We start from the raw sequence: 11,927 nt of genomic DNA on the forward strand, positions 1-11,927 counted from the left end.
CTTGTCAAGAAAGACAATTTTGGTAGCTGTTTTTTATTTTAGAAACCAAGTAGTACAGAGCCGCTCTGTGCTACAGCGGTAGAAGAAAGAGCAGAAATGCGCATCAAGCACGTATTTGCTGTTTTAATTGATTTATCCAAACGTTATGCTAGAATTTAAACGAGTGAAATAAAAACATTCAACGGTGCAAATCATTTACATACAACTCCAAACAGTAGCAAAAACTATGATAAAATACATCACTTTTAGCATCAATTGTTGACACGGTGTCCATGCTCTCCATCCCCCTAAACGTCACATCTCGGCAACCCGGGTACCATAAAACAAAATCCATTTAGGACTTCGCTGAGTATGTTATGTATGCTTTAACCGCAATATTTCCGACAGCACTCGAAGGAAGCAATGGTCCATTGGCGGAGACCCGAGGGGTGCGTGTAGCGTTTAAGGTGGCATGGATGCAATTGTAACGGAATTTATGAAGCAAATGCCTCAAATTTCATCTCTATTTGGATTATACGGTCGCTTCTACCACTATGATATAACAAATTGACCTCTAGTTCGGTGTACTCATTTAATTAAAGCATTTTTATGTGTCGTTTTAATCCAAATTTAAGGTCGTATTAAATTATTTCTCAGACGCCGTGTCCTTGTTTGACTCCAGACTATGGAACATAGTGTGCTGAAAATCTGTGGGAACCGCTCATGCTGCACAGTAGGTATCACACCGGATCTGTGAGCTGAATAAATCAACTGCAGGCGGCTGCAGACCAGACTCTTCCACACCTATGGATGTAATTAGATACTCGGCTGCTGTTCCCAGTCATAACTTGTTCACATTTATTACAGTTGCATAGATGCAAGTGGGCTTTTATAATGCAATAAACCTATATAGAATCCTATTTTGGGTGTGCATGCCTTTCATTAGTGTGTGTGTGTGTGTGAGAGAGAGAGAGCGTGAGAGAGAGAGACAGAGAGAGGTTGAGTGATATCATAACTCACTGATGTAGTGCCTGATGATGGAGTGTGTGTGTGTGTATATATGTGTGTGTGTGTGTGTGTGTTGGCTCAGCCTGCAGCCCCTGGGGTGTAGTCTCAGGCGGTTTCTGTTCGGTTTACAGAACTAGCAGATTCCCATCAGGGTGGGAAATACAGTCGGCTGCACTCGTTTCCTCCGCTGACCCCAGTAGCAGGTGAATTCATGCAGCAATCCAATAGCAAAGACCATCCAAAATATGCCTAGTCTGTGTGTGTGTGTGTGTGTGTGTGTGTACTCCACCTATTAGATGACAGTAAGAGTTTTCAGTCAAAGCTGCAGCAGCTGTCAGCCTAACTGTATTTCTCTGTCTCTGTCATCATAGTAACCACAGAGAGGGCGTGTGTGTGTGTGTGTGTGTGTGTGTGTGGGAGGGCACGTAGAAATGAAGAAATAGGAAATGGAAGTGGTTAGTGTTGCAGAGATCAGTGCTCAGTTCCCAGTGTTTTTTTTTTGTTTTCTTTTTTACGTTTAGTGTCACAGCCGAACGTAAACCAACATGTACTGAAGGAAAACAGCCTCTCACAATTGAGTTTAACCTATAACAGCTTCACCATTGGGATGAATCAGTTGTTCCTCATTGAGATAGATGATTAGCAATTATGTTTTTGTTGCAATTACGGTCTAAAGGCTTGTTGGAGATTTGGCCTTCACGTCATAATTAATAGACACATGAGATATGCAATAAAAGAAGCAAAAACATGACTTTATATAAGGAGCATATACAGCAATTTAATTCATTAATTTTCTCTACCCGCTTAATCCTTTTCAGGGTCATGGGCGGCTGCAGCCTATCCCAGCATGCATTGCGCAGAGTACAGGGAGAATCCTCGGACAGGTTGCCGCTCCATCACAGAGCTAACACACATAGACAGACGCTCCCACCCACACCTACAGGCAGATTCAGAGTCTCCATGCCACCTGAGCTGCATGTAATTGGAGGAAACCGGGGCGCCAAGAGGAAACTCCACTCGGAAACGACCCGGGCCGGGAATCAAACCCACCTCCTTTTTGCTGACACACATCCTACATCCAGCTTATATGGCAGACTCATGACTCCCTCTCTCTCCTTCAGTTGGACTCTGTTGCCATCTGCAGGCAGAAGGGCAGAACTCCCTGATTTCCATGGCAACTGCGTGGATGCAGGAGCCCGTAGCCCCTGGCAACAGGCTCCCAGACTAGGCTTGCTCCGTCCTGTGAGAGTTCTATCAGCGGCTGTCAATCACGGATGAGGAGTTGCCTTGCCCGAGGCGAATGTGCCCAGACAGATATGAATAAATCCATTATCACACTATTGAAGGGGGGAGCGGGGTCAGATGAAAAGAGTCACAGAGGCGAAGACAGAGGACAGAGGGATCAAGGTGCAGACTGTAGCAATAATGTCAGAGAGGATCGTTTTTACTGGGATTATGGAGTGAGCTGTAATGACAGTGAGGAAGACCCTTGTGGGTGTAATGGCTTTTATACAGTGGTTACCAATACATGTGTGCTGTCTGAAAAGTTTCCTCCAAAGTAGTGTGCGTTCATGAGAAGAAAAACAAAACAAAAAAAAGCAAGCGAGATCACAAACCTGCTCTCTGGTTGCCACAGGATTTAGTGCATCTATAAACAAAGCAATAAAACAAGGCATTATGGGAATTATCAACTACTTTGACCAGTCGGACAGTGTAAAGTCTATTAATATGCTGTTAGTAACTCGTCTGACTGCCGCACAACCCATAGATTTTTCCTCCCTGTCAGTCACTTCAGGTTCATGTCAGGTAGAATCTCCAAGAGCTGGTAAAAATCCATCAGGTTTCAGAAGAGTCTGAGTGATTAAAAGGTAGCTGGTAAATAATTAGGTTGCTGCAGACTTGGAATCAGTGTAAATCAATGGAAGGGCTGTCAACATGTGTTTTTTTTTTTCACTCATTCATGTTCTGTTCCTCAGCGTTCTAGAATGTTCTTAGAGCAACATGTGTGTGTTCTAGTGCATGCATTCCATGTGTGACTGTGCATGTGTGTGTGTGTGTGTGTGTGTGTGTGTGTATAATTGCAGGCTAAAATATGAAATGCTGCTGCAAAGCCTTCTGCCTGTTAATGAATCTCTCAGATTACTTATTCATTCATTGAGCTTTTAAGAGATGTGAAGCTGTTGAATTATGAGACTGATAAAATTTAATTGGATCTGTTAAGATGCAAACTTGATAGCCTACTTCTCGCGGAGCCGCTCGGTCTATTACTATTCAGCTGCGGACGGAAGATGAAGTGACTCATCTTTCATTTAAAATATTTTCTTTCTTATTTATTCAAAGACACGGATACAGACAGTATGAAGAGTCTTGAGAGCGTAGTCTCCCTTAGTACTGTGTAGAATATATACAGGATGTATTACAAATAGAATACAACAGAACATAAAAGAATAGAATAAAATATATAACAAGAGTGTATAAAAGATATATTGAGAAAGAAAGGAGATACCGTGTGTTTGTATGTTCAATTCATTTTTGCACATGTAGTATATTTTTAGCTCAATGTGATACATTTGTTCACAGGTTTCATGTGTGATGAAAGTGTCACATGTTAAAGATTTTCATAATTCACACTCTGTTTGATCTTCACATGTTAAAACCACTTGTGAAAACTGAGCTTTTAGTCTAACAAACATATCGCTCAAGTAGTTCATAGGTGGAATTTGCAGGGACAGGGATTAGGGCTAGGGTCACATGTGAAAACGCTAAATACATATACATATATATATGTAACATACAAACTCACATGTAAACCACGTGAACGTTTTGTGTCGCATGTTTTGACTTGAGTACATGTGACACATTTGGTTTAAAGCAGTGGTGGAAGAAATATTCAGATCTTTGACTTAAGTAAAAGTAGCAATACCACAGTGTAAAAATACTTTGTTACAAGTAAAAGTCCTGCATTCAAAATCTTACTTAAGTCAAAGTACAAAAGTATTAGCATCAAAATGTACTTAAAGTAGCAAAAGTAAAAGTAGTCATTATGCAGAATGGCCCATTTCAGAATCATATATATCATGTTATTGGACTGTAATTATTGATGCATTAATGTGTTCATCAGCTTTAATGTTGCAGCTGGTAAAGGTGGAGCTAATTTTAATTACTTTATATACTGCTGGGTACCTTAACCTATAAAAATATATCACAATTTATTAATTGATTTATAATTTGTATTAATAATCTAAATCTGCAAAGTAACTAGTAACTAAAGCTGTCAAATAAATGTAGTGGAGTAAAAAGTACAATATTTCACTCTGAAATGTAATGGAGTAGAAGTATAAAGTAGCATGAAATGGAAATACTCAAGTAAAGTACAAGTACCTCTAAATTGTACTTAAGTACAGTACTTGAGTAAATGCACTTAGTTACATTCCACCACTGGTTTAAAGTTCCTTCTCAAATGTGAAAAGAGGAAATTCACAGGCGAGAACAGTTCTTCACGTGTGCAATGCTAAACTTCACATGTTGAATTCCGATTCACATGTGACAGTTTTTTACTTCAAATGTGAAAAAAGTTTTTTTCCCCGCTTTGTCACCTCTCATTATATGTATTTGACAGTATTTGTTGAGTGTGAAAAATTAATTCTAGATCTGAAGAGTGGCATTTCCCATTTCACATGTGAACAATGTATTCATATTCACATTATAGTTTTTACTTCAAATGTGAAAATTTCAATTCACAGGTGAAAAGTGGGTTTTTTTCCCCACACACGTGAACATGTTTTCTGTCATTACATGTGACAGAATTTGTTTAATGTGAAAAATGTATTCCAGTTGTGAAGAGTGACATTTCCCATTTCACATGTGAACAGTGTTGTATTGTGTTTATTTTCCTCCTTCCCGTTTTTTTTTCTCCTTTTCATGTGAACATGTTTTCTCACGCTGCCACCTGTCATTACGTGATGTGACAGTATTTGTTTATTGTGGAAAAAAGAATTTCATTTCACAGACAGTTCACAGGTGAAAAATGTAATTTTCACATGTGAAGCAGGAAATTTCCCAGGTGACTTTTTTTTTTTTTTTTTTACGGCACATGAGTCATATTCGACCTCACACCATCCCAGACAAGGTTTCTGATTCGGAGCCGACGGCGATGGGCTGGCAGCAGCCGACGCAGACGTATCTGAGGACACACAGGTAGACACAGCCGGACACGACCGCCGTCAGGCCCAGCAGCAGGAGGCTAATGAGGGACTGGGGGCTCGGGATGGAGTCGTCACCGGAGGTCTGGGCTGGAAGAAAGAGGAGGAAAAAGTCAGAAAAGAGAAAGAGAGAGAGAAAGAGAGAGAGACCTTATAGGTGCTGACAGGAGGTTATGCAAGGTGCTTTTAATGATGCACAAGGCCTGCTGGGACCTGCTGCCTTTACCTTTCACAAATATAGCACAGAGTTTAGCAAGGGATTAACTAAAACTGATACTGGATAGCAAGCCAAAACAAGAGTAAAATAAGGTATTGAGAGAGAGAGAGAGAGAGAGAGAGAGAGAGATTGGTGGTTCAGTGACCACCAATTGGCAATCGAAACAGGAAGACATACATAAGAAATTATGGCAACCAAAAGAAAACAGAACATGTGGTCACTGTGCGACAGGTGAGGTCGAGACGGAGATGCACTTCCTCCTAAAATGTGAAAAATTCAAACCAGCCGGAGAAATGTTCCTTAACAAACTCCCAAGCATCCGAATTCACAACTTCAAAGAGCTGGATGACAAGCCCAGACTGGGAGAAGGAAACACAGTGAGTGACCAACACATACGCACATACACAAGGTCTGTTCTCATCTCGCTGATGACTCTCTCTCTCCCTCACACACACACACACACACACACACACACACACACAGTCTTACTTATGCCACTTTTGGGGTATTTACATAGACTTACATTCATTTCCTGGAGACTTACCCTAACCATAACCATAACCACTACTTGCCTAAATCTAACCCTTACCCTAACCTTAACCTAACCCTAACCTTAACCACTGACCCAAAAATCTGCTTTTTACCAATTGGGGACACGGCTTTTGTCCCCAATCGCACAAGCCGTCCCCAATCAACTGGTCTTAAGTCTGGTTTGTGTCCCTGAAAGTGACTTAAGTCGTACCCACACACACACTCTCTTTCTCTCTCTCTCTGTACCGTCATGCGTTGGCAACATTGTTTGTAAATTTTCATGCCAATAAAGCAAATTGAATTGAATTGAATTGAACTGAATTGAGAGAGAGAGAGAGAGAGAGAGAGAGAGAGAGAGAGAGACAAGGTGTGGAAAGAAAGAGGAGGAGATATAGGGGGTATAGAAAGAAGGAACGCAAGGACATTTTCTTAAATGTTAACATATACAGGAATGAAAAAAGTGGACAAAACAAGAAAGATAATTCATAAAGATTCATAAAAATCAACCTAGTTACCACAGTTTTAGGTTTTATAGCATGGTTGAAACGATCGAGGTGGAAACTACCTGTTGTATACCGACGCACTGGACGGCGCTCACCTCTGCCAGACTGTAGAATCAGCAGCAGAGCGATGGAAATCCTGACAGCAGTGAGCTGCATGATGAACATCTGGACTGGATTTACTGGGAAGACAGGAATTATTGGACAGGGTTGGTTTGGAAAAGTTACATTCAAATAATTGATTGCATTCTTATAATTCAATAACAAAATCCACTGGCTTATTCAAACTCAGCCTGATTATGAACACAAGCATGATCTGCCAAACATGATCGAATTAATTTCAATCACTTTAGGAATTGTTATGCCCCAACATTTACAAAATATTAAGATTAACAGACTGATTCTGATTTACACACAGAGTTTGAATGGTGTTTTTTAATATTATAATAATCCCAAACCACTGCTAACTGATATTCCAAGCTTTCTAAAGTAATGTCCATGGTCTATAAAATAGAATACAATAATAGAATAGAATAAAATACCTGCTTATCTTCAAATATAAATCAGAGTAATCATATAATGAAAGCCATGTAATGAACTGACCTGTAGGTAACAGAGAACAGAGGTATGAGTAACATAATATCTGCCATTTTACACCTATTTATGATGTAATGTAGAGGTGTGAGAAAGAGGATCAGTCTATTGAAAATACAAAATTAGAGAAAGAAGAGAAAGAATTGACCCACTGATGATACAAAAGATTTTTTTTTGAAAGAAAATGATCCTCTTAATAACTTAACAAAGTAAAATAGAGGTCTGCAAGGAAATTAACTTCTGATGATGTAAAATTGGGGTTTGAGAAAGGAAATTAACCTCTTGAAAACATAACATGAGCAAGTGATAACACGAACATAAAGTATTTTTGCTAAAGAAAATAAGGAAAAAGGAATAAAAATAAAAGGATTTTCCATTACTGTCCCAACTCACAGAGTAATATGTAAAACTCCTCTTGGAAGCAACAGGTCTCTCATCAAAAAAACAAACAAAAAAAACACACAGGAATAATCCTTTCACTCTTCTTCAAAGGACTCCGAGGGAAAACAAGAAAACAAATTCAGAGGAGAGATGTTTCAGATTTCCTCTCACCTAAACTAATTACCAACAATCGGCCCCTATCATTAATGCTGGCGAGCCTTGAGCAGAATCCCCCTCTACTCTGTGCTCTTTCTTCTTCTTCTTCTTGCAGTGCTTTTGCGATCCGCGTCTCTGCTCCTCTGATAACACACACTGCATCTGGATGATCGGAGAGAACAGGAGCACCGAGGAAACAGCAGGGGATGTGAGAGAAAGAGAGAGAGAAAGAGAGACAGGCTGACAACGTCTAAAAATAGAGGTCAGTGGGGAAATAACCATGTATAGAGCTGCAACATATTCCACTCAAGGGAGATGACAGAAAGGTAAAAGAAAGCAGGAGAGGACAGAGAGACGGAGAGAAAGATCTGTGCTGCACAATCAAGTGTGATTGAATCTTTACTTTCCAAAATAGGAATGACTGAACGGTTATACACACTGACTGCAGCCACTCTCTAAGTATTTGGCCATATTGTGCACAGACATTTTTTTTCACTTTTGAAGAAAGTCACAGCTTGTTGCTCCCTCTAGTGGTTCAAATCGGCCTGCAGAGTTTGGATTTCGAAAGATGACAGATATGGGCGTTACCCTGCTGAAGTCTCTGCTAACAGGCCTCGCTCTGATATAAAGGATCTTTTGGGGCATTTTCGATTTATTTGATACTTTTACAGTAGAGAGAGGCAGGAAAGATGGGATTGGGTGTCCCAGGTACAACTCCAACCGAGGACGTTGCAGTTACTCGTTTCGATCTCATGCCAAGAAACTGCCAAACTGCAGTATGCTGTGTCTTGCAGTGGTACATGTTTCTGAACATATGTTACTTTCATGAGTAAATCTGAAAAAATCTGCATATTCTGCATAAACGCTCTAGCATTAGACTGTAAATTCATACATGTATAAACTGTAAACATCTGATACTCCGTAAGTCTCTTGTCAACAGAGTGAGAATTCTTTCAGTTTCATTGGAGCTTTGGATTAGCATGATAAAGACACTAGCTTTACTCTTCAGTACTGTATGATGTATTTGTTGTATTCTTATCTGTATAATATTGTTTATTGTTGAATTGACCCAATTTGCGCCATTGAGGATCACTGAAGCTTCTTCTTATGTAATGTTATGCTATGTCATGTTGTGCTATAATATCTTCTCTTCTCTTTTCTTATCATGTTATATAGGGTGGACAAGAGGTGGCATCACATTAATTATATTTCAAAGCAATGCGTAAACCTAAAACCAAGACCTGGGATGAAAAATGAAGTGCAGAGCAACCATTCAAAATGCCTCCTCATTGCTTAACTACTTGCTATGTTGCAATATGGACAGATATGGAGATTGGCTCATTGGTCGACTAGACACCAAAGTCATTCATGTGTCCCCAGTAGAAAATTTGCTCCACTGCTACATGCTAACACTTTAGCATACACTATGTTGAGTGCAACTAGATGAGAACTTGTAGCCACTCTAAAGCAAAATTGTAATTGTAAAGCAATATTGGTAAAATGTACTCAAAATATGATGCAAAATAACTGTTTTGCGCTAGCTGGAACTATTTTCCCTGTTTCCATAGGAAATTAAGGTGGTGGGAGACTGTGTGCAGCTAAAAATCACTGCACAGCGGATGAATACGTGGATGCTCACGTGAAATAGACCCAGGTACAGCAGCTGTATTGAGTTACTGATATTTTTATCTTTAAAATATATGAATGTACAGACCCGCTGACAACATAATACTGAAAGGTCAGAGTTCTTATTTTAGGTAATGCTATGTTGCCTACTATCACTCAAAATAGTGAATGGTAAAGTGTTAGCATGCAGCACAGAGCCAGTGATCTACCGGGGACACATGGATAATTTTGGTGTCTATGTTGATCTAAATTAGTGTTTTCCTTACCTGCAAGGCACTTATCCCCTCTTGCTTCAGTGGAGCTTCTCAATAGCCGGTTGCACAAGATTATGGTTGTACTGGGCAGCAACCAGGTGTGAAAGCAGGCTGTTCTATGAATGTGAAGCAGGGTGATTAGGAAAGAGAGCTTTCATGCTCAGCAAAGAGAAGCCAGAGAAAATAAAGGGTATTTGTGTACAGAGTCTGATTCTTAAGGCACTTCAGCTGCTAATGCATTTTCTGGCACGGTTAGTGGGAATATACAGGCGGGTGGGAGTAAAATTATAGAGCATTACCCATCAGGATGGATGGCAAGTGGGAACAGCCGAGCTGAGCAACACACACACACACACACACACACACACACACACTGCTCTTGACAATCTTCCATGTAATTAGGGCTGATGTGTGAGCTTTTAGCTGCAGAGCAAAACATACAGAGAACAGCAGGAACGTGAGAAAAAACAATAGAAAGGAAAATATAATTCATACAATGACAGTGATAACAGTAAGAATAAAAGGAGGAATTAAATCTTACTCCTAAGGTTATTCTCCTTGTTATTCCTGTGTTTATAAACTAACAGCGGTGAGTGAAAGCTGACAGAAGCAGAGGAAATATTAGACATGCGCGCTGATATTTCATATTTAAAGATATATGAAGGAAATTAAAGTAATGATTCAACCTATAGCCAATTCACTCTGTGTTTACACTGTCTGTTCTAAACAGCCGGTGTCTGGTAGCTCTTTTCCCGGGAAAAATCCTCTGGCGCACAGGAAGTGATGCGTTTTACGTTTCCGGTTTGTTTGGAATAAACAGAAGAAGAAGAAGAACTGGGCAGTTAGCATGAGCAGCGATAGCCACCATGACTGAACAGACAAAGAAAAGAGACACTCAAACTGCATCAACAGAAAGTCCAAGCTCCGCCCACACTGTTTGATTGACAGGTGATCTGTGGGAAGTGCAGTGCAGAAACACCACAGTGATGAGGCTGAGCAACAAAGATGGAGACAAAACAAAAAAACGAGGAACACAAGGATTACCACTTTAAGTCCTTGGTTGAAACATTAACAGTCTGGATCCTCTATAACTTTAGAGATACTATCATGGAAATATGAATTTTGCATTTTCCATTACCATACCATTAAGACAGACAGAGAGAGGGAGAATATGAGGGAGAGAGAGGGAAAGATGACACAAATGATCATCAAGTTGTATCAGGGATAACAGACACACACACAACCGGTCAAAAATACCAAATTGCAGTTTATTGAGAAAACAAGTCACAGTCACTTTTAAACAAAAACCTTAAGTGAAGCGTCATCAGCAGTGTGTTTGGTCTGGTGACGCCTGGCTGAGCTGTGGTTCCATTCTGACAAACTCAACACTTTTGCCCTGTGAAGACATTAGTGGGTGTGAAACGAGCCAAAAGCATCTTGTTACAGTTAAAATACGGCTCACTTATACTCAAGAAACACAGATAACCCTCCTTTAATTTATCTCATATAAAATAGCAATAATAAAGTACATGGTTTGATATTTACATTGCGTTACAGCTGCAACATCGCTGCTTCATAGCTAATTAGCACTTCATTTCCAGGCAAAATACTTCTCCCATTCACAAGGTTTGGAAGACTTTTTTTGTCCTATTTTAATTAGAAAATGTTTTGTTTTTTTCTCAAAGAGGAATAAGTACCATTTTCTGTTGTGCAAAAGCATGAAAGCAAAAAAGGAGCATCAACATGGTCGGACATGGGGACTTGATAAGAGACAGGATGTGAGATTAGAAATGAGGAAGTTAAATGTACGCAGCATATAGGCCACATTAATAACAATATGCATTGGTTCTGTAATTGAAGTTTCTGAATCTATTGTTTACCAATTGAAGGGTTTCATTCCAATATGCTGTGTATCTAAAAATTCATCTTTATTTCAAACACACAGACAATTCCATCCTAAAAAAAAAAAAATGCATTACTTTTTCCAAATGGTAGATATCACATGTATGGAATGATGCAGCTGATTTTTTCCCATATCTACTGTACAGTAATCACATTACTTTCGACATAATATGTGATTACTTAGTGGATTTCTCTGAAACATATGGAAAAAGGCATTTAGATTAAGAGACTATATAGACACAAACATTGTTTTGCACATAAGTAACAGCTGATAATACACACAGATGATGAGAGCTGAAGAGTTGAAAATAAATAGGATTTTTTGGTTCCCGTTTACCAATCGTTCTGTCCTTTAAAATGGGTAAAATCATGGCAATATCAAAAGAAAAAGAAACACAGGACAAAGTTATGCTTTTTTCAACTCAGTCGCTTTCTAAAAAATATTTTGTGTTTGCTAACTGCCCTTGAGCAAGGCATGAACCCCAAAACTGGTGCACGTTTCCTCTGAAGAAATGCATTTGAAAGGGGTTTTTGTGTGTGTGTGAGTGTGTGCGTGTGTGTGTATCTAGAGGGAAGG

This window comes from Centroberyx affinis, unplaced genomic scaffold, assembly GCF_046629955.1.
Source record: "Centroberyx affinis isolate AG114_WGS23_722 - 3 ecotype Tasmania unplaced genomic scaffold, CSIRO-AGI_Caff_v1 ptg001281l_1, whole genome shotgun sequence".
Taxonomy (NCBI): domain Eukaryota; kingdom Metazoa; phylum Chordata; class Actinopteri; order Beryciformes; family Berycidae; genus Centroberyx; species Centroberyx affinis.